The sequence below is a fragment of the Salminus brasiliensis genome, chromosome 13, assembly GCF_030463535.1.
Source record: "Salminus brasiliensis chromosome 13, fSalBra1.hap2, whole genome shotgun sequence".
Classification (NCBI taxonomy): Eukaryota; Metazoa; Chordata; class Actinopteri; order Characiformes; family Bryconidae; genus Salminus; species Salminus brasiliensis.
In genome coordinates this window covers 5,281,465-5,305,990 of record NC_132890.1, presented here as the reverse complement: position 1 = coordinate 5,305,990, position 24,526 = coordinate 5,281,465, and the positions used below count along the sequence as shown (strand labels likewise).

Sequence of the window (24,526 nt, the reverse complement as noted above, 5' to 3'; positions counted from 1 at the left end):
AAGCGAAAAACCTTCTTAACTTTCGATGGAAGTCAACGTTTAAAAGATTTTATTCCAAGTCCATTTTGGAGCATTTCTATTGGTCAGTGACTTCTGATTCAATGTTCAATGTGTCAGACTGGGGTTCAATTCCCTAGCCGGACAAGCTCACTACAACACACCAATAAGAGTCCTTGAGCAAGACTCTCAAGTCTACATTCTAATTCCTGTAAAACACAATATAAAAGAAGTCACTGAGGATTAGAGCGCCACCTAAATGTCGTAGATGTAAAAAAAAATGGTTTTGGTTCCCTAAAGAACCTTTAGATTTTGGGGTTCTTTAACCCTTTAGACTCTTTTAGACCCTGTATATGAAGACACACTTAAGTCATCGCTCTCATAACTACACTGCTGTCTCATTTACCATTAGTTTTATAGGCCCTAAAATAGAACCCTGTGGGATGCCACAAGATACGCTAAAGCAAATGGTTACAGGGTCTAATTCACAATAGATTCTGCATTATCTAAAATTATTATCTGCATTATCTAAACATTATCTGCATTATTGAAAACTGAAGAATAAACCTAATGATAATAATAATAACAATAACCTAATCATCAAAATAATAACAGCAATAAAAACGGCAACATGCTATAAAAAAAAAGTTCAAAAACCCACCAATTAAAGCTTTTTCTCAAGACTACACATTACATAACCTTCATTTCCGTGTGTGTATGTGTGTGTGTGTGTGTGTGTGTTTTCCCATTCAGCGACCAAGTGTTAGGAACGACTGTGTTTGAGGATTCGAGCTTTGAATCAGTGAGACATTTGAAGTGACTTCAAGTGACGGGTGTGTTTGTTTATTGTCGGGCTTTTAACTGGAGAGAGAGAAAGAGAGAAAGCGCGAGTGCCAGAGAGAGAGAGAGAGAGAGCGCGCGAGTGTGAGTGAGAACACTACACACCCCGATACGGCTGAGAGCGTGTAAAAATGCTGCAGTGCTCCCTAAGAGAGAGAGGCCTTGTCATCATTTTGACACACAAACACACCCAAACTGAACACACTAACACTCCTCCCCGCTCACAACCGCGGCTGCAGGCCCGGCGTGTCATTGGGTGAAGCCGGTGATGAGCCTGGTTAGCTGCAATTACAGCAAGCGACAGTGATCACGGCTTACAGGGCGCCCTGCATCACACACAAACAGTCAGATAACACTAAACAAATATCAACATCCATTCATCTAGGACCCCCCCCCCCCCACACACACACCCCCCAGCTGCAATGGAAATGTAATCCTGCTTGGCATACAGCGGTTACCCCCAATAATCACTATCATTAGGCAGAAGTGTCTGAGTCTGAGTGGAAGGATATTCATCTCAGTGTTTAGAAAGAACTGCGCATTCCTCCCTGTCAAAACCTTCCGTGCTTCAAACGCATCCCGATCCGTCACTTCAGCGTGAGCCGAAAGCAAACTCTTTCATCAAGATACGCCGTCTAAATCCCCTCTTGTTCCACCACCCACTGACGAGCACGATTATTACAGCAGCCGAGCTCAACAGGGTGGTTTTTTTAGATGAATTTGGAATTTGGGGGGCTTGAATCTGCATCGCTCGGTTTCTTCGGTTTCTTCAGGCTTGCGCTGGGAGAACAGCGCGGCTTCCCAAAAGAACACTAGCATCAGGTCGAGGAAAAAAGCTCATGCGTCCTTTAAAGCCAACCTACATGGGAGATGCGATGCAGAGAGGAGAATGTGGAGCTGTGCTCTGCAGCAGCAACAACGCCACCCCCCCCCACCAACCAACCAACCAACCCACCAACACACCAACACACCCACCCACCCATCCATCCATCCACCCCCAAAACAGAGCCAACAACAACAACAACAACAACAAAAAAAACACTCCATAACTACAAAGCTGTTCTTCTCTTTTTTCCCCCCTCACTCAGAAACGGATTTGCTTGGCAGCGAATGGGACTGACAGGCTGCTGAAATCTCTTCACACTCCTCATTGTGCGTAGCCGCAGATAGACGCGTACAGCACCGCAGCTCTTTGCTGCTTTTGACGCAAGACTTATTGCAGCACTATCAGCCTGTTGGGCTGGAATTTTAAAAGGGCTGCCTCGTTTACGGAATCATCCTCAGTGGGGCACTCACTCCTCGTACTCCTCGTGACGCCTCAATCCCCTTCCGAGCACTGCATTACAAACCTTACACACTTGAGGCTTAGCGTGCAGGTATGCTCGCAGATTCCCAGCGTTCCAGCACGCCAGAGCGTACCTTCGCACTTGGAGTGTGTGGCATGCAAACATCTTGTATCTTGTAAATGCCAACTTTACAGGAGAAGGAAAAAACCTTCTTAACGTTCAATAGAAGTCAATGGAAAAAGATTTTATTGCAAGTTATTTTGGAGCATTTCTGTTGGTCCGTTCTTTATGAAATTTAGTCACAATATAAAGAACACCTGCCAGATTCACATTATGTCAAAAAGTGAAAAACTGAGAATTTTTTTTTTTGTGGGATAATGATGCATTTTTAATTAATAATTTTATAAGCACTTCAAAGTGTCCCTTTTTCTGTGTTGTAAAAATTATATATATATGAGGAACCTTCAAAGTGTTACCACCCTTTGTAGTGCTTTTATGTTTAAAATTGTATAAAATGAATCCTATTATTACAATATTACAAAGAATTTTGTAACAGAACAAAATTTTGACTCAATATAAAGAACTGCCAGATTCACATTACGTCAAAAACGTGAAACCAGTAAAAATGGAGATACAAGGTTTTTGCATGATGCTACGTTCCATTAATTATTTCTTTTTTAAAACATTTAACACTTCACTTCCTTTATGCATTCATTTGACCATGCTCTGAGGTTTTAAATGTGCACAATAAATTAATATGACCTGATAAAAAAAAAGTTTATTTTTACCTGTAAACTTACCATTTCAAAGATGGGCAGCTTTGCTACAATAGCAATGATATTCTTTTTGCAGTGTTGCTAAATAATTCACCGATATGGGAACTGTGGGCCAAAGCTGGTGTCCGATCTGTTTCCACACATATCTGCAGATACTGATACATCAACATTTACAAACTACTCCAGCCGGACACCATCACCTATAGATGCTGTTATCTAGTTGAATGTAGGTTCCTTGCAACGTCAGGACAACGTCTGATGGCAACGTCAGTTTGACGTAGAATAGTGGCGACAGCTGGCGTTGATATTTTGTTGGTTGTGACGTTAAATTGACCAAAATCCAACATCTTGCAAATGAGATGTCAACGTAATGTTAACGTTAAATACCATTTAGTTCTGAGGTCAAACCAAATTCTACGTCTGCTAAACGTAACGTCCATAGAATTCTAATGTGGTTAGACTTGATATGTTGTAGTCTGAATTCAACGTCTTTCTAACGTTGGAGCTTAATGTCAAGCCAAAGTTGTTTTAGAGGGACATGTGACTTCGATTCGCATCCAAAAGTCAATGTCTGTGTAACGTTGGGTTTTATCGAGGGCTCTGAGTGGTCCAGCAGAATAAAGCGATGCCACCATGACCCGACTCCAGAGTCATGCTGCCTGCCATCAGTAGCCAGAGCCCGAGAGAGCACATTTGGCTCTTGGGTAGATGTCTCTCTCTCTCTCTCTCTCTCTCTCACTCTCTCTCGCTGGCAGGCACAGGAGTTTGCTGGCCAATACATCAGAGCTGGGTACCAGGCACTTTCCTCCGAGCATGGTTGGTTGCCAGGTGACGTAGCATCAGCGGCAGTTCTAGTGGTGGATGCACATGTGCCAGTCCTCACCCTCAGTGTTGGGAGCATCACATGTGATGGGGGAGAGTACTAACAAGTGGGTTGGATAATTGGCTAAAAATAGGAGGAAAATGTAATATTTAAAATAAAATAAATAAATAAAAAAAAACATCAGCAGTTTGTACCTGGATGAGCACTGTGTAGAAATATACCATTTGTTTCTATAGGGTTATAATAGCCATTCTGGGGCATTTCTATTGGTCCATTCATTTTGAGATTCGTGGAATTTGAAAAAAAAAACAAAAACAGCGATACAAGGTTTTTGCGTGACAGCGACGACGCGCATGTGCTTTCAGCTGGCCATATGACAGCTCGATGGGCTCAGGCACCGTTTTCTCTCCATGTTAATGAACAGGAGACGCGGCATTTGCAAGCTGTTGGGCCTGCGAGTACGTGACTGAAGCAGAATTGATACAGCTCCATACCCATGGGCTTCATCTGAGGGAAACATGCAGTCTGACAAAAGGTGGGCTCCCTCAACAGCGAACACATGCGTGGGCGGAAGAAAATCTCTCAAGTTCTCAAAGCTGCAAACATATAGGGATAAAGAATATAAGGCAGATCTTACTGCCAGGGCGTGAAATTGCCTTAGATTTACATCATGTTGACCATGTCTCTGAAGAGGCATCATTTGTCTGTGCTGTAATAATAACAATAGGGTATTTATACACTCTCAGAAAAAAGGTGCTATAAAGGTTTCCTTGAGAAATGCCATTTCAGAGCCATTTTTGGTTTCATAAGCAACCTCTTTTGGAAGATTTGGAGGTGGTGATCTAGTGTGGAGATGTTTTTTTATTGTTTAAAGAATTCAATGTTAAGGTCGACTAAAATCTACGACCAAACAAGTTGACTAATTAAATGTAATAGTCCATTAGTTGGGTACGTCATCACTGTGATTCTCCAGCTGTTGCTTGTTACAGTAATAATTCTCCCAGTCTGGACGCAGAGCTGCAGTGAGAACTTACACACTGAGCAGCTGTCTGTCATGTGAACGGAGCCAGAAGGCTACACGGCCACACATCTGCAGCAACATCACTCTGGCATGTGAGTGGAGAGCGGAGTTGTATTAGTGTGAGGCGTGGGAGTCTCAGATGGACACGGGCTGAGTGAACAATGGAGAAATCTTTAAGTAAGCCACCCAGAGACTGATTACTATAGGATAGGAATAGGAGTTCCTTTAACGCTCAACATGGTGTCTGTTTACAGCCAGCATCCCACCCTTCAATAGAAAGAGCCAATCAGCATACTGGTTGTGGCTAAAGTCCCACCCTACAGCAAAAAGAGCCAATTAGCTTAATGGTTACGGCTAAAGTCCCTGCCCATCAATAAAAAGAGCCAATCAGCTTGCTGGTTATGTCTAAAGTCCCGCCCTTCAACAAGAAGAGCCAATCAACTTGCTGGTTATGTCTAAAGTCCTGCCCTTCAACAAGAACAGCCAATCAACTTGCTGGTTACTTCTGAAGTCTAACCCTTCAACAAAAAGAGCCAGTCAGTTTGCTGGTTATGGCTAAAGCCTATGGCTAATAAGCTTGCTGGTTATGTCTAAAGTCCCGCCCTTCAACAAGAAGAGCCAATCAACTTGCTGGTTATGGCTTAAGTCCCGCCCTTCAACAAAAAGAGCCAAGGAGCTTCCTGGTTGATGATATTGTGGCTCTGGCGTGTCAAAATTAAAGTCACTAATGCAAACGAAGCTGTAACATAGTCTCAGTTTTATTTATGTTTTATATTTGCATGATCAATAATTTTTTAATAATCAATTGATTATTCAGTCATTAAAACAGTCGTTTGTTGCAGGTTTCTCTAGATCCCTTTCCATCACCTGCCCTCTCCTGCACAGTGAACATCCTACAGGATCAGAAGAGGCCAGAACTTCTTGTAAAGGTCTGTACAGACCCTGACGCTCAGCGCTTTAGACTGAGGGCTAGGCAGGACTTATTTACATGCACTATGCAGGCCATGCTCTTGAATGGCTAATTATTACAGTGCTGCCTTCTACTGCATCATTTCTACTGAGTGCAGCACTGAGAGCTGAACAGCGCAGTCCAAGGCCAAGGCCGTCTAGGTCTGAACAAAACATTTCCAACCATAAAGCGCACAGAAGTGTGGTTCAGAAAGGCCACACAGCGAGGTGTGCAAATGCGCCATGCATGCATATTACCCCACTGATTTATACCGTTTTTATGGGACGCTCTGGAAGCCTACACATGTGGACATGTGCAATTTCGCAATGAGAGGCTGCAGCTCAACAGGGAGCTCTACCCTATTCAAGGCCAACGCCTCCTCCAACTGATTTCTGAGTGCAGGCACATCCACGCTCCTCTTTTTTTTTAGCATGAAATGTGCAGCTCAGACCATACACCACAATACATGCAAAAGAGTGCTGCCAAGCGAAAACCTTGTATCTTCATTTTTGCCATTTTTCGCTTTTTGACATACTGTGAATCTGGCAGTTGATCTGTAGATTCACCTAGACTTTCATGATGAATGGACCAATAGAAATGCTCCAAAATTACTTGGAATAAATTCATTTTACATTGACTTCCATTGAAAGTTAAGAAGGTTTTTTCCTTTTCCTGTAAAGTTGCCATTTTGCGTGACAGCAACCATATGTATTTCATCCAAAATATGGATGCACAAATCCACCAGCTAGACACGGCAAGAGGCAGGAGACGAGTCTCTTCTTCATAGCCTCATAACTCTGGATGTGAGTCGCTTACGATCTCAAGATAAGCTGCAGATTCAGGATTCAGCCAGTTAACCCACCCCTTCGTAACTCCCTCTAGCACAAACAATGCTCCAGACACTAGAAGGGTAAGGACTTTACATGCGTCTCCGCCGATACATGCAAAGCCAGTCAACGCCTCTCTTTGACCTTTTGAACATTGCCAGGCGGCCTACGCGCTCTGAGGAAAGCACCAGATCTTCCACCGCACCAGCTTACCCACCAACATCGCCGGCACGGTGTCGCAACATCGCTTTAAGAGTGATGATGGAAGAGAGTGGCATCTAATCAGCATGGCTATTCACACTCCCTGGCCTCTGGCTGCTGATGGCAAAGCAGCATGGATGTGAACTTATGAGCATAGTGGCGGTCATAGTGGAAGCGCATTACACTGCTGAACATCACATCTGGCGTATTGTTGAGTTTATAGACCCCAGAGGGTTAGTGAAGTGGTTCAGCCAAGACATGTTTGGTTCTTTAGCTTTGGGATGAAGCTACAGTGGCTACTTTAGAGGTTAAACCTAGCGATTGAGATCTTTTGGACTTAAGAAAAGATTCTTTGGTGGACCAGTTTCTTAAAAAAAAGCCCAACTCCTACATTTTATCCTATTTTATTTCCCCCTGAGCTTCACTTACACTCTTTGTGTGGGTTTATGTAACAAAAGCAGTCCTAATTCTACCGTCTTTCCCCCTGATAATCAAACCTTTAGCTGTTTACACTGATCTATTGAAACAACCTCTGTTCTGACAGGTCTCACTCAATGGGAGTGGCTAGAAGAATCTATCAAAAGCCAATCAGCCATAACATTAAGACCACTGACAGGTGAGGTGAATAACATTGATTATCTCCAACCTGACGTGTTGGAGGCAGGAAAAATTAATAGTGGGCAAGCGTAAAGATCTGAGCCACTTCGACAGGAGCCAAATCAGGGGTCTCATTAGACCCAATTTTGCTGTGCCCCACTAAAATCACACTCAGAACTACATGACACACACACACAAATTTACTACAGGCACTACATTTCCCATAATGCCCCAGCTTCTTTCCTAAAGTTGATGATGCACAGATAATCACAGTATTACATGCAGTTTTATGCTGGAAATGAAATATTTCAAATATTTCATATATGGGTGTGACAGCAATATTACTAGCTAATATACTATTATAATAACAACAAAAATGACAATAATAATAATAATAATAATAATAATAATAATATGACTAATATCATTATTAATAACATATTATTATTATTATTATTATTATTATTACTACTACTACTACTACTAATAATAATATTATTAACTAGTAATATTACAAGGCAAGCAGAGAGGTAGAGCTGTGCCCCTCTCAATCATGCCCTTGTGCCACCGAAACAGCTCAGAGCCATCGAGGCTCATCGAGACTCCTCAAGATCTTAGGTCCCATAAGTCTTGAGGTGGGGCCTCCAGGGGCTGTATCAGTAAGTCTTGGCTACTTCCTGACGCTTCACCAGTTGTCCTTCCTTGGACACTTTTTGGCTCTGACCACTGCACACCGGGAACGCCCCACAAGATCTAGACCACAAGTCTAGAAACAACCACACACTGACGGCTGACGACTAGACGGCTGGGTCAGAGCATCTCCAAAAAAATCACAACGGTCTTGTAGGGCGTTCCCAGTATGCAGTGGTCAGAGCCTACCTACCCAAAGTGTCCCAGGAAGGACAACTGGTGAAGCGTCAGTAAGTAGCCAAGACTTACTGATACAGCCCCTGGAGGCCGCACCTCAAGACTTATGGGACCTAAGGTCTTGAGGAGTCTCGATGAGCCTCGATGGCTCTGAGCTGTTTTGGTGGGACAAGGGGGACCTAAACAATATTAGGCTGGTGGTCTTAATGTTAACAGTATTTGGAGAGCACATAAGCTGTGATTGACGTGATCATTGTGATCGTTGGTAATCTAATCACGTGCTCCTCATGTGTTCTTCTCCTTTCTTGTTCTCTCGCCTGCGTTTTACCTCACAGTTCAACCACAACACAGAAACCACCAGGCGTATTAACATTCAGCGCAGGCGCTGGCCGTCATAAATTATGTACCATCTGCGTCTTCCTCTAACATCTTACAAAAAAACACACGGCCACGTTTCGCCCCACACACACCCATAGACACACACACACACACACACACACACACCTCCAACCGCTCGCTGAGGATGCGCGCTTTTCTTTCCCCACCTGTATTGTGCTAGGGTCCGCCCAGACTGTGATTGAATTGGCCAGTCGTAGCTCCCTCCTGCGCTGGGATTGGCTAGTAGTTCCTGCTAACCAGCGGTCCGTTAGATAGGTATGACCTACCATCCAATCACCGCGCAGGAGGGCGGGGCCTGACGGAGTAGGGGTGGGTAAAGAAAAGATCGCTGACAGATTCTATAGGGTTCTGGCTACTTAGCATAACGATCCTCTCTCCTTTTTTACCTGAGTCTCTCTCCTACTGCCTCTCTCTCCCTGTGTCCCTCTGCTTCACCCTCTCCTGTAGAAACAGGAGCACCAGTAAAGAACACAGCACACTGGACTCAAGTTATCAGGGCTGATAGCCTTGATTTGTAGCCGTGAGTGTGTTTAACGTAGCAGGTAGCTGCTCCAACCTCCAGCTATAACCTAGTCTCACACAGTTATGGCTGTTATAATAATATAATATTAATATTAAGTATGAGAACCATGTGTATTATGTTCAATACAACATACAAGCTGGATGTGCTAGCAAACAGCGCACTGCTCCTACTGTGCCTGTTTATGCCATTAAAAGTTTGTCAGCAGCCTTTAAAACACAGCTTAATGTATATATAGCCCTAATTAATTTACATATATATCCATATATAAACATATACTCAAGCATTTTATACAATAGACTTCATATATCTACTATAATTGATATTTTCTTCTAAAATATGTTTACTACGTATATGCACATGTATGTATTTACCAGTCAAATCTAATATATATTATGTGTATGTATATATATATATAGTTATAGTGTGTCTATATATGTATATACATACATACATACATACATACATACACATAATATATACATATACATATACACATATATGTATTTACCAGTCAAATATATATATATATATATATATACATACATATAGAGACACAATTTAACTATATATATATATATATATATACATACACATAATATATATTAGATTTGACTGGTAAATACATACATGTGCATATACGTAGTAAACATATTTTAGAAGAAAATATCAATTATAGTAGATATATGAAGTCTATTGTATAACATTATTGAGTATATGTTTATATATGGCTATGGTATATGGTATATGGTATATGTGCCATATTTGCAAATGACCAATTGGCATATATTTCTCAAGCATTTATTATATGACAAATATGTACTGTCTATAAATATATTCCATATATTGTAATATATGCCCTATATTTTAAACCTATGCATTGCCATGTTCAGATTTCCATCCTGCAGCCCCAGAGTTAGCCCTCAGCTGAGCTCTGACTGACCTGAGGAGGTTTTATGAGGAGCTGCCTAAAGTTTCCCCAGCCCAGTCCCTCTCAGAGCTGAGCTCGACCACTGCCAGCAAAGTGCACAGCCACTCTACACCGAACCGGGCTGCGAGCAGTGACAGCAGACCAGACCCACATTAGACCCATCAGTAACAGTCCGGCCACTAACACCGCCCCCCTCATCAGCCCGCGGCTCGTGGAGATACCTGGACTTTGTTAATGGTGAAGCGCCGCGCGATGGGTCCTCCGCTCCGCTCCGCTGCGCTGGAAGCTGGACAAGAGCCGCGAACCTCCGCTGAAAGTGTCCGGGATAATCCGAGCCGAGTCCCGCGGGGCTGGGGTCCGGAGATACCGCAGGTTCCCCCACCTTTACTGGCGAGAGAGAGAGCGCGCGACAAAGTCCGCGAGTGCAGAGATCCGCGCGCAGTGGACAGGATGGGGGGGAGAGAGAGAGTGCATAGAGAGAGAGAGAGAGGGTGGGGGAGAGAGAGACTGACTGAGTGAAAGATAGAGAGAGATTGAGAGAGTTAGAGAGAGAGAGAGAGACAGAGAGAGAGAGGGAGATTTAGTGAACAGAGAGAGAGAGAGGGAGAGAGAGATATTGACTGAGTGAGAGATAGATAAAGAGAGAGAGACTGAGAAAGAGTGAGTGAGAAGGACAGAGAGAGAGAGAGAGAAATTAAGGGAAAGAGCAAGAGAGAGAGAGAGAGAGTGAGATTGAGAGAGAGAGATTGAGAGAGAGAGATTGAGAGAGAGAGAGAGAGAGAGGGATTAAGGGAAAGAGCAAGAGAGAGAGAGAGAGAGAGAGAGAGAGAGAGAGTGAGATCGAGAGAGAGATTGAGAGAGAGAGAGAGATTGAGAGAGAGAGAGAGGGATTGAGAGAGAGAGGGGGGGCTGAGAAAAGAGGGCGAGACAGAGATGGAGATTTAGAGAGCAGAGAGAGAGAGAGATTGGGAAAGAGAGAGAAAGAGTGAGAGAGAGAACAAGAGAACTGAGAAAGGGGACGAGAGACAGAGAGAGGGACTGAGAGAGCAGAGAGAGAGAGAGAGAGAGAGAGAGATTGTGCGGCTTTGAGGAAGGAGCCTCTCTGTGCGATGCTTGTGTCTCCTAGCAACAAAACTTGATCTTGTGAGGAAACGTTTGTGTCAGCTGAGGAGCGAGAACCTGCCCGGACTCACCTGTAACAGCTCACAGAACCAGGACAGCGTTCTCCTGTAGAACCACAAATACAGCAGCTCCACCTGCCAGTCTACAGGCTTCTCAGCAAACACCTCTTCTTCTCTCTTTCGATGTGTGTGTGTGTGTGTGTGTGTGTGTGTGTGATTATATTAAATATTAAATATGTATCTGTATTATGCTGTGAGTTCTCCCAGGCAGAAGAGGTAGTAGTAAACAGACTGGAGTAGCCATCAAAACAGAGAACATCTGAGAACATCGCTCATAGAAATGGATTAAACCTGGGATTAAACCTAGGCCTGATCAAGCTAGTCCAGGACTAGTCTTAATCCCTGTCTGGAGCACTTGGCCTGATTGCTGTTTGATCAGCAATCGTTGGATCAGCGGGCCCTATTTTAGCTTGATTAAGGGGCGTGTCGGGTGTCTTTGCTGTCATAACGACGGGAAAGGTTTGCTCGGCTCAAAACACTCAAAAGTCATGTACTGAGTCTCTTAATCAATCATGGGTGTGTTTATTTTGGGCATAACGTGCAGTAATAAACCAATCAGCATGTCTCTCGCCGCCGCTCCCTTTAAGAGCCGGGGGCGGTCTGACTGACCTCGGCAGATTACTATACGAGCGCCAGGCTGCACGCGCCTGTGTTGACAATTCACAGCCAAGAAAGCAACGAGTGTCTGACTGCTGACGCTGTTTTTTTTTAGTCAATAGAGCTTCTCATGTGTTTTCCGTTGCCAAGATGCGTAGCAATACTCCAGAAACTGTCCTGAACACCCCTCATTTTGAGACCACCATACTCATTTTGAGGTATATTCACAAGCAGCGCTGCTGTTTAAACCACACAGGCAGAGGGAGTGAAAATAGACTGTTGGCGGGGTGAGAGATAGTAACGTGCATCGAGACGAGCCTCTCTCAGAGTGTAAGATAGGGCCCACAGTGTACACCGAGGGTGTCCTGTTTGGTCTGGACTTTTCAGTAGGAGTGAAAGGTGCCACAAACCACGGTCTGAACCAAAGGACCAAAATTTGGTCCAACCAAAGGAGGGGATTTTTTTGCATGGTTCGGACTTTCGGACCAATTGGAGGAAGTTGAGGCAGGCTATCATCACCCATCAGACAACAGAAGAAGAAAAAGCAGAACCGGGAACCGGGAAAGCATCAAACATGACATGGAGTAGCCAAGGCTGCAGGATTGCATTGTTGGTTGCTGGGCAGATATTCCATACCTTAACCAACCAATCACTGCAGCCGGTATGACTTCGGGCATTTTCGTAATATTGACTTAAAAAATTTGGGAAATACCAAAATAGTGTAGGAACTACTGGTTTACGTTTTGTTTTTAGCTGTTAATAGAAATGCATTTGTTTTATTGCTCATGTAATGTCACGTAAATTGTCATTGGGGGCTAGCTAAGGTTAGTTTGGATAGCACGATTTTCATTTCAATCATTAGAAAAATGGAATTAGAAAGGTAACATTGTATTATTATATTTACTATATTATAATAATTTATCATTATATTAATTTGATTTTTTTAAACTTGTACTTGTACTTGAACCTTTTCATGATGCCAAGCTTTTTAGCTTTGTTATACAATAATTACTTTATATATATATATATATATACATATATAGATGCACGTTTTGCACCATAAAGTACATGTCAGATAGTAGCTTAGTAAAAGTGTTGCAAAAGAAGTTCATAACTTCGTTAAAATTGCTGTATGTAATACTGTATGTAAGCTTGTATGCAAAAATGTTTGTTTTATTTTGTTTATTTTGTTTATTTTTTATTATTTATTAGTTTATTATTTATTCTATTTGTTTAATTTAAAGAGTGTCATTTTATAGAATAACAACTTAATCGCTGTAAAAATTCATGTCTTACTGTGCTGATGTTTACTGCTATTTCTAAAAAAAAATTAAAGTTTTACATTTGACAAAGTTTGACAAAGTTTCTCTAGTTTTTTTGCTGCTGATGAAAATGATCCTCGCTGCACAGAAAGCTGGGTGTAAACGTGTGTTAATGCCAAGCGTAAAAAGCCTCCATGTCGATCATCATAAAGCGCATCAGCTCGTAAAGTCAAATCCAGGACTAAGTTTAGCCCTAATTAATGCATTGGGGTGACATCACCAGTAAACTCCCACGCTCCGAGAGAGGGAATTTAACACAGCCGGAGAGAGAGAGGAGAAGAAGTCATCTGCCCACTCTGACTGCAGCTTTGTGAATGAATTTTCTGGGTTAGTCTGGGTCTGTGTGTTCCTTATACACCCCCACCCCCCACCCCCACCTCTTGTCCCTGGCTCCTGCCATAGTGGTGGCGGAGGTGGTGGTGGTGGTGGAGGTGGTGGTGGGATTGAGCCGTGAGAGAAAATCACACACTTTGGCGCTGTCATTAAAATGCAAGTATTTAAGCCTGTGGTTCCTCATGAATGGGCCACGATTGGACGAGAGAAGTGCACATGCATGGCTGAACAAGAGCACCCCCCCCCCCACACACACACTTTTGTCCATGCTCATCTATGTGAAAAATGCAAAATGTTCATTTGAGGGGGAAAACATGTAATAATTGATTCCCTATTAATGATTTAGTCCTTCGCTGAGCTGCTGAGGTGTGGAGGGGACCTGACTTCTAATTTCTTTGCTATGCAAAATTAAAATACTGGATGTGTATAAATGTGTGTGTGTGTGTGTGTGTGTGTGTGTGTGTGTGTGTGTTTCATCAGCTGCTGCAGATGCATGATGTCGTCGAAGCACTAGTGCTCACGCCAACGTATCACACACACACACACACACTGCATACATCAAAAGCATGTGGGAGGATAAAAATCTCTCTCAGTCTCTCTCTTACACACACACACACACACATAGATGCAGAGCGGAATGAGCTTCAGGCCTTGTGAGGTATCCATGTGAGTCTTCTTGCTTCTGTCGTCCAGTGAATTGTATACATAGACGTACAAATGCACTCACACACACACACACAAACACACACAGCTTGTACATTTGGAACGAGTTGGGGAGTTGGGGGATGATGAGGTGGGGTGGTGATCATCCAACATCCTGAACTCACTAACGCTGTTTTTGCTGGATGCAATTAAATCCTCTCAGCAATGCTCCTCCAAAACCTAGTAGAACGTCTCCTTCCCTGGACAGTAGAGACATTTCCTCCAACTGTTAACTGAAGCGGGATAAACTCTTTTTAAAACCCTTGATTAATGAAGGAGCAGATGTCCCAATACTTTTGTCCAAATAGTGTGTGTAGTTTTTCTGATCCACACAGGTAGTGACGGGAGCCCCCTTGAGGAAAGACAACGAGTGTGTTGGGTTCTGCTTGGGTATGGAGCGCAAAGGTAGTGGACAGTGGGCCAAAGTGAACCCCTTTACTCCTCATATTTGTGCCACCAGCATTTACATAAGCTCAGCCCACTAGAGAAAGTCCATATAGCCCTAAAGCTACAACAACAATGGCCACTCTTCTTTTCCGCAGCTTTCCGAGCCAGTTTTCAGGAACAACGAAGAGCAGCACATTGATGGCAGAAAATATGCAAGCTTGGGTTGCTATGCGAACCAGGCCTCGTGACCGGGGCTTTGCCTGAGGCCTGAGCCAGGGAAGATAGACTCTAGAAGAGGGGCTTAAGGACGCTAAAACCAGGAAGGTAAGCACGTATCTGCGTAAGGCTCGTAAGGCTACGAGCTAACCCTAACTGATCAGTGTTACCACCTCCTCCATACTCTGTGCTAACAGGATAGCAGCACCATCCAGTAAGACACTATGCTATGCTACGCTACGTCATGCTATGTGGCTGCTGTGTGAGCTGCCACGGTGCAGCGCTGTAAACCAGCGAAAACCAGCAGCTCTTTTAGCAAATGATTCAAAAGCCCACCACAAAGGCTAAGTAACAGGGTTGTAAATGGGCACGTAAAACTGCATCTGAGCATTTATACCATCCCAACCAAACCAACCAAAGTCAGAAACTTGCTGTGTAGCAGCTGGGTACCTTAAAATAATTGTTAATTCATAAATATGCTACATTCGTTTCAATAAACAAATGGAACAGTTAAGATTAGTACCTTACATTTATTTTATTTATATTTATTTATTATTAGAAATTCATAGAATTTCAATTTAATCTGAGCAAAAATGAATAACTTTGAATTAAACAAATTAGATAATGATCCAATTACATTCTTCCAGCCAGCAGTCACTGTTTCGTTGATGGTATTGCTCTACACCAGTCACTATTTTATATAATTAAATATATAATTAAAATCTGGATATTTCTCTGATACCTGCAGTTGTACAGTTGTACCTAGTACTGATGAGTAAGTGAATGATACTCATTTAATCCCCAGCAAAAAAAGTATGATGTAATTTATCACAACAGTGCTACCATATCATCATATTGCCCTCCTCTGCTTTAGCAGAGACAGTAAGGGCAAGGGGCCCCAGGGCCAGACCTGGACCGGGGCGTGTCCAAGCGAGCCGGTGTGACGGTGACCCCAGCGGTGGTGTCTGCTTTAGATGAGTAATGTACAGCGAGACGAGAGGCAGCAGGCGGCATTTATTAAACCTGCACCAGGCCTGCGTCTAAAACAATGAGAGTAGAGAGGAATTATTTCAGCAAGGACCCCTTGAGGGGTATGGTGAATCTCTCGCCCCCCCCCCCCCCCGCCCCCCCTCTCTCTCTCTGTGTCCTCCAGACATGATAGATAATCCGGTAGGCCGTTTACGGCTCCACATGAGACTTCCACAGGCGCTGGTGTTATTGCATAGGGATGTATGCTGTTGTGAATGAGCAGTGACTTCCAGATGTAGGGCATTTATGAGGAGCTTACTAATGTGAATTGTTTAATCTTTTTGTCGCCGCTTAAGACGTCTGTGGAGGGATATGAAGCACTCCTAGCGTGAGTCATTGCAGAGGTTTCTAGAATAGAAGGTGGCATCGTTTTTTACTAAAGATAATTTGTGTGGCCGTTTTGGGGGGGTTAGCCTCAAAGCTTGTGGTGCGAAATATACGTCATCCCCTATCTCAAATATACACAGATCAGCCATAACAATAAAACCAAAACAGCTCTGACCCGGTCAGGCACTGAAGGTGTCCCGTGGTATCTGGCACCAAGTGCTGTAAGTTGTGATGTGGGGCCTCCATGAGCATCAGTGAGCCTTGGGTGCACATGGGCCCTGTTGCTAGTCCACTGGGTATCCTTCCTTAAAGCACTTTTGGTAGGCTATTAACCACTGCAGATGACCAATGCTATTCACTTGAGCTGTCAGTGGTTTTAATGTAATGGCTGATTGTGCAGTCGCTCACTTTTTATTTTTGGCTAGCATGTAATGGAAACATGAAGCTGCTGGCAGCTTCCAAGTTCATGCCTAAATCATCACACACCTGCCTTATAAGTGTGTATAGTTGTAATAGATGCACAACATGTCCAAAAGTTTGTGGACACCCCTTTTTGCTAGCTGCATTAAGGTACACCCACAGCTGGTACATGGCTTCCAATGTACACACCCAGCGTGCAAGATGCATTGGTGTTGCCAATCCAGTGGGATGCTCTGGAGAAGTCACACATGACCTTTAGGCCACCGGGTTTAAAGGCCCCCAGAGTTGAGAAGTGGAGCAGTGGAACTACGCTCTCCAGAGTGATGGAGCTCCAACCAATACCTTTGGGATGAGCTAGAGTGGTGTTTGTGATCCAGAACTAAAATACTCCAATATTAGTACCTGAGCTCACTAACGCCCTCAAGGCTGAATGCAGTTAATGTAATGTAAGAAACCTTATATATACAATATAGTCCATCTACACTGTGTGCAGAATTATTAGGCTAATGAGTATTTTGATCACATCATCCTTTTTATACATGTTGTCCTACTCCAAGCTCTATAGGCTTGAAAGCCAACTACCAATCAGGTAAATCAGGTGATGTGCGTCTCTGTAATGAGAAGGGGTGTGGTCTAATGACATCAACACCCTATATAAGGTGTGCTGAATTATTAGGCAACTTCCTTTCCTTTGGCAAAATGGGTCAGAAGAGAGATTTGACGGACTCTGAAAAGTCAAAAATTGTGAGATGTCTTGCAGAGGGATGCAGCAGTTGTTGTTGTTGTTCAATAATAAAAAGAATCCTCTCAAATACAACTTGCCTAAAAATTCTGCACACACTGTATAAAAAAGTACAACATACAAAAATACATTGATATTATTTATTATTATTCATATTGTTATTATAACAGGAATTGTTGTAATAATATTATTTTTATATTTATATATATATTTTTATCAGTGTGTAAATAATACACTGAATCTGGTTGTTTTTGTATCCTGAGTGGACGAGCACACTACAAGCGGAGCGGAAATTGGCTAGCCGCTCTCCTGCCCTCGCCCACGACTGTGAGAGACTGTTATGATCCCCTTGTCAATCGGAGCCGGTTCCTGATCCAGTTTCTCAGAGCCCTGCTGCTGGTCTGGAGCTTTGACGGATGGCTCTTAAGCTATACTCCGCCATGCACGCTGGGCCTCTGAAGAATGGTGGCTTTGTGTGTTTGCATGCATGTATGCTGGACAGAAGTGCTTTGTTTGGTCAGAAGCCCCTCTCACAGCGGAGCGGGCCCTTTTGTGCTGGTGCCTCTCCATAGCGTCCAACTGGAGCTGTCAGAAAAGGAGGAAAGGATGGCAAGAGAGGAGAGAGGAGCGGAGAGGCAAGGGAAAGAAATGCAGAGGAACGTGAAAAGGGTGTCTATGAAGAAAAGGGGAGAGGGAGTGAGAAAGAGAGAGTGTGTGTGTGAGAGAGAGAGAGAGAGTCAGTCAGTCAGGAAAGGGGCAAACAAGACCGTTTGAGCATTTATTGACAAAGCCCTCTTACACCTTTTCTATATGTGTGTGCGTATGGTACATGTGGGTGGGATGTTGGATGGGGGGCAGAGAGAGAGAGAGAGACTGAGAGAGACTGAGAGGGAGAAAGAAAGCCTTTAACACTTCCCCCTCATAGGGTGAGTCCATCTGTTGTTCCCTCTGTAGACAAGCATAGCCCAAATGTTTAACTGAGCGACTGAATGTGAATCGGAGTATTAATACAATTATTAATGCCTCATTTATCATCAGTGCAATGGCAACCATGCCCCACTGATTGATTATTGTTCAGTGGATGCACATGCAAACTCACACACACATACGTACACACCTGCGTGCACATAAACACACACACACAGAAACAGCCACAGTCACAGTAATATAGTCATGTATCACATACCACTGTCCTAAAATGATATGTGGTGGTCGCGCATTTCTACTTTTCAGCATTGCCTTCTCTCCTTGCTGTGTATTCAATTTAATGTCATTTAAACTAAATTTGCTTATTTTTATCATATTTTAATCATTTGCTGTGAAAAAGTATCTGCTCCTACTGATCGCCTCTTTTTTTAAGAATTTGTCATGGGATCATGGGATCAGCTAAAATGCAACACTGAATAGAGAAACTCTGAAATCTGAAACAGTTTTTAAACAGTCATATCTTGCACAAAAGTAACTCCTCCCACCCCTTAAAAAAAGCGTAATAACCAGTTATGTCCGCTTTCACACCCAAAACATTTGGTAAAACCTAATTTCTTTTTATTTATTTAATGTTATCAATTTTTTATTTTATTTCTTTATTTTTATTTTCACCCAATTTCCCTCCCAATGTAGCCAACTGCCCAACCTACTGTCGCATGTAATGCTCCCAAAACTGGAAGGGTAAGGACTGACACATGCAACCAGCCACCACCTCTTCTTCCGATGCAGCATCACCAGGCACCCAACACAGAGGAAAGTGCCAGGTACTCAGCCAGGTACCTACTGCATCAACTAGCAGATGCCCGTGCTCTACTCTACTACTTCTAGAGCAACGGGCATCGATTTGGGTCATAGTGGAAGCACCTTAGTCTGCCGGACCACTCGGAGCCTTGCTATGGTGCTTTAGTCATTGTCTTGCCGCATAACCCAATCACGCTTAACTACATGAATTGTAATGCATGATTTAGAACTTTCTATGAATGCTGACCTTATTAGCATGCTTATTGGCAGCATGAGTTTTTTTTTTGACTATTTTTTAACTCCACTATAGCAGCTACGGGCCCTCGACAGTCTCCTAAAATGCATTGTGGCTCTAGAAGTGGCTATTCCTGCATTTCTGCTTGCTCAACATTAATTTCCATAACTCTGTAGGATATTTAGGCCTGAAACTGCCTCAACATCAGTGTTACACTCGCCCACACACCTGTTGCAAGCTGGGCTCTGTCTCTCAGTGCAGGTCAGCTGAAGGTGAGGCGTCATATGTTAGCTGTTTGTGTAGATAGAGAGTATGGCTGCAGGGCTAGACAGTAATTAGTCCTGGTAACACAAGCATGGGCACCAGATTGTGGCAGTAAAAGTCCTCCCCAGGAGCTCTCGCAGCACGCTTCTGACCTCATGCAAGCACAGAAAGCAAAGGCACACTCTGCTGTGCAGCACCATTTACTTCTCAGCTTTGTGTTTTGGTGGATTGGTCTAAGATGCTGCAAGAAGGGCCCAGCATTAGGCCTCCATTTCTGGTCACCAAAGATATGCTGAATCCCTTTGGATGTGTGGTTGCTAAGCTTTTAGTCAGCACTAAGATTTAAGTGTTTACTGTGGGATTTAGGTCTGAATGATATTGAGAACAATAAAAAAAAAAATTATAATATTTGAGATTCCTGCCATATGGACAAAAGTATTGGGACACCTGCTCAATTATTGTGTTTGTTTTTCCAAAATCAAGGAAAATAAAAAAAAGAATTCATCCTGCTTTTGTTGGAGTAACTGTCCAGAGAAGCCAGGTGTGTGTTAAAGGGGTATAAAGCCCCCCAGCATTGAGCTGTGCAGCAGTGGAGCTGTACCTTCTGGAATGATGATTGGTGCTCCAGCCAATACTTTTGGGATAAGGTTGGGGATGAGGTGGGGTGGTGACCATCCAACATCCTGACCTTACCAACGATCTTGTTGCTGAATGCAATCACATTCTCACAGCAATGCTGCAAAATCTAGTAGAAAGCCAGTCTTCCCTGGACAGAAGAGACAGTTACTCCAACAAAAGCAGGATACACAACAACAAATGAGCAGGTGTCCCAATACTTTTGTCAATATAGTGTATATTCAATAAAGGTGACAGCTCTTTTTCATTGCTCTATTTCTTTGTCCGCAGTACATGTAATTAATACATACTCTTAGCATACGCAGACATTCTTCTTGATACGGGCCGGATAAGCTGTAGTAGGCTAGAAAGGATAAGCCATGGCCCCCAGCCTTCCAAGGTTTCAGCAAATTGCAGTGAGAAATCCTCACAATTAGAGAAAGGGATTATTTCAGGAATGTGCTCTCTTTAATGAAGTTGATTCCAGCATTTGCCAAGATGGTGTGGTGAACTGTGAAGGACCTCATTTAAATAAGACTACTGGATGTGCATCGGTGCACGCTAATGTGGCCTTTCACTCGGCGCTCTTCCCTTCCTATGTTAAAAGCTTAAAAGAATACCTTTGTCACAGGCCCGTAGTGTGCTTCACGGGCCCTGTACACGACACACTCACAAGAATGCAGATTACATCACAGCAGATGACTTAAACAGGCTCTAGGGAAATGGAAGGCTCTTCACACAGGGGTAGAGAAGCACAGCACATCTATGAGGGTATGCAGTACTGCTGTGAAATCTTTGGTGTCTTGGAAAAATGATATGTACAGCTGTTTAACTGGACAGTCGATGTGTATTTGTAGAAAGAACACTTTAAAAATGCTCATAGAAGAACTCTTTTTGGTTTCATAAAGAAACCCTGTTTGCAATGAGGGATGTAAGAGTGTGAAGAACAGGTTCCTCACCAATTAAAAGCTTCAAAAAGTGGTTCTACCATGGCAGCGCTGATATTAGACATTGAAATACGTAAAAATAAACAATACACAGGGCTCCAAGTGGCTTAGTGATATCCGTGTGATGCCGCTTTGCCATCAGCAGCTGGAGTCGGGGAGAGCACAATTGGCCATGATCTCTCCGGGTAGGTAGATGGCGCTCTCGTCCCTCATTGCTTTTAACTGATGTCCCTCATTGCTTTTAACCGATGTTAGCTGGTGTGGTGGAGCTGGGGACCAGTTCAAAAAGAGGTGGAGGCGGGCTTCACATGTTTTGGAGGAGCGAGTGTCGGGAGCATTGCTAGTGTTAGGGGAAGTCACAAAAAGCCCAAGGCTCACCTCACAGCTTACAGGACACTTTCAGAGGAGTTGAAGGACTACGGGATACCTTTAGAGGTCTGTTTTGGCGGAACGAGGGGGACCTACACAATATTAGGCACTAGGTGGTTTTAATGTTATGGCTGATCGGTATATATTTGGGGTAAGGGTCTATTGATGCGCTACAGCTTGTATTTGTAAACCTATAAGAGGCCCCTTTATAGTAGATGCAGTCAGTGTAGGTACATGGTAGAAGTACCAAGCATGGTATAAGCTAATAAAAACAATTGCCACATGCAATATTATTCATTTTGCCATTAATATTAATAAAACTGCATAAAATGCCTTCCCTCAACCTTCATGAACCTACTGGCAGGGCCAGACGTACACTGAGAACTCTTCATTTAAAAAGAACCCAATGATTTTGCATTTTTGCAGTTTTCTGTGCCGTTTCTGAATAATAAGCCTTAGTATATGGATGGCCATGAAGTTTTAAGGTCAAGCTCAGATTCGCCAACTGCATCGCCTTGTGAAAAGAGCTAAACAATGTGTATTCATAGCTTTATCTAGGAGGTAGGTGTATGCACAGACCCAGTCCCTCTCGCACTCTCACAGTCGGACTGACTTGATGAGTAAAGGTGACTCGTATTTGGGAGAAAGTAAACGGGTCATTGTGACCGGAGCTGCAGTGTGTCCTCACTCTGCATGCAGCCTCCTCATCCAGTCTCCAGTGAACGCAGCCTACTAACCAGCACAGCCACTATTCATTAGCGCTTGACCACAGGAGCTCTGCTCATCAAAGATTAACACCAACGCGCTGAATTATTGATTCATCAGGCCTACTGATACAGCAGCTGTGCAAGCCTTCTCCACAATGAGGGGCATCAGTGAAATCACACGAGATGCAGCCCTCGTCCCAGGTACCCTGAGCACAGAGAAGACTTCGAAGAACCTGTAGACATGGACCACTGCATGGCGTGGAGTAGGTCAGGGCCTCATCAAACCCACCTCCACCACCAACAACAATGAAAACACTCATTTGATCTAAATGGATGCTACTTACAATACCTTAATCAATGCCAACCTACTTGATATACATTCATTTGTCAATGTCTCAGTAATGATCAATAAATATATTTTGATCAATTTTAATTGTGCATATAAGTATGATAGCAGCATTAAAACCGACAATTAATCATGTGCATGATTGTAACTGATGGAACAGTCGGGGGGATAGGATGTGTCTCACGACACCGACAGCTGGCCTCGCCCCGGCATCACTTCCGAGGTGTTAGCACCATATGTTAGTAAACATGTGGTCTACATCTTACATCAGCTCTGATGGCAAGGCTTGAGTCCTTTACCAGGCGGGGTCACATGAAATGCTACAGAGGTCATTTTAGGTCACAATAAAGAGCAGATATTTTGGTCCCCCACTCCCCACTGTTGTAAAAACCCGCTGACGGTTCTATGCAGCCAGTGACGGTCCGAACTAGGCTTCTTATTTTTCACATGGCATTGGCTGTGAAATCGGCAGACACACTAGACCTAGACGTCTAGCTGATACGGTGATACAGTGCTAGGAAGTTCTATAGTTCTGTAGTTCTCTGATTCACACTGACCCCGTTCACGAATTCAGGTATAGCATATTTGTAAAGTGAAAGCATCAGAGCTGATAAAACTGAAAGTCTGTATGACGTAACTGACACACCATCATTATGTGCAATGATCTGCAATGCTACGCTACATGCTATATGCCCAAGTGCCTCCTCAGGGCTGTGGGGCTAATATGGCTCCCATGGCGTGCTATCGAAGACCCGGGGAGGGTCATTAACTTCTGGAGGTGACCCACAGAGAGGGTCCTAAGCTGGCTGCTCATGCTCAGAGAGAATGTGTTGTGCTGGGCTTGCTCTGTTGCTTTTGTCCCTTAGCCTCCTATAGGGAGGACATCTGTCCAACCAGCTGCCTTCGCTTCTTTTTTCTCCAGCACATTACCTTCTCTCAGTGTGCCTAAACCACAGCCCCTGCTTCATTAGGGATGTTATTGCTGTATGCTTTAATGGCCCACACCGGGCCTCTAAAAAAACACAGCATCTACCTGTACCAGCAGACTGACTGTACATTTTACAGTAGAGTGCTGTTTATTACGTTCAGAGGTTCAGGGATTGGTCATCTCTGACCTCACCACAATTTGATTGATTTATAATCATCAGTTTCATCATCAGTTCATTAATTTGGTAGGCTTCAGAATTATCTTTAATACAGAAGCTAGAGGAGACAAAATTATTGGGACACCTGCTTATTCATTCAAGGGTTTTATTAACCCTTATGGTTGGAGTAATTGTCTCTACTGTCCAGGGAAGAAGGCTTTCTGACACTTTTTGGAGGAGCACCGCTGTGAGGATTTGATTGCATTCAACAACAAGAGCATTACTGAGGATGTACCACCATCCCTTCTTATCCCAAAAGTATTGGATGAAGCACCAACCATCATTTCAGAGAACACAGTTCCATTGCTTCACAGCTCAATGCCGGTGGCTTTACCCCTTCAGCCTACACCTGGTATGGTGTTTATTTGCTCCAGGGAGTCCTAATCTATTGGCAATACTTCTCTACAGGGACTAGACAAGCAGCGTGTGCATTTGCACATCTGTGTCAGCAATGGGTACAACTTAAAATGGCTGAATAAAGCATTCATTAGAAGGGGTGTCCACAAATATTTGGACATATTGTGCATTCACACGTTTCCAAGAAACACTGCTTCATTCATCTGCTTTTCTACTTTTGTCCTGGTTAGGATGCTTGTGGGTCCTGAGCCTGCCCACAAAAATTGGGCACAAGGCAGAAATACCCCCTGGACAGGTCACCAGTCACACACATTTACGCATAAAGGGTCAATTTAGCACGGCCAATTTACCTGCCATGTGTTTTTGGGAAATGGGAGGACACCGGAGCAAAAACAGGGAAACTGGGAGAAACACTGAGCTCCTCATAAACAGTGACCAGAGGGTTGAACCCATTTACATTTTTGGCATATAGCCGATGCTCTTATCCAGAGCTACTTACAAGGTTACTCGTATTACAGATGTG

At 43.5% G+C, this 24,526-nt stretch overlaps 1 protein-coding gene across 2 annotated transcripts in view; it reads right to left on the bottom strand.

The window, feature by feature from the left end:
* grm3 (glutamate receptor, metabotropic 3) overlaps positions 1-10,716 on the bottom strand; it is a 47,047-nt gene extending 36,331 nt beyond the window's left edge. Inside the window, exon 1 of one of the 2 annotated variants that reach the window (XM_072695747.1) lies at positions 10,256-10,716. The gene's annotated coding sequence lies outside the window, so the exon portion shown is untranslated. Of the gene's footprint in view, positions 1-8,969; positions 9,025-10,255 lie in introns of those variants that run through there. The other variant, XM_072695748.1, reaches the window with a different exon arrangement.
* Positions 10,717-24,526: the final 13,810 nt, after the last annotated feature.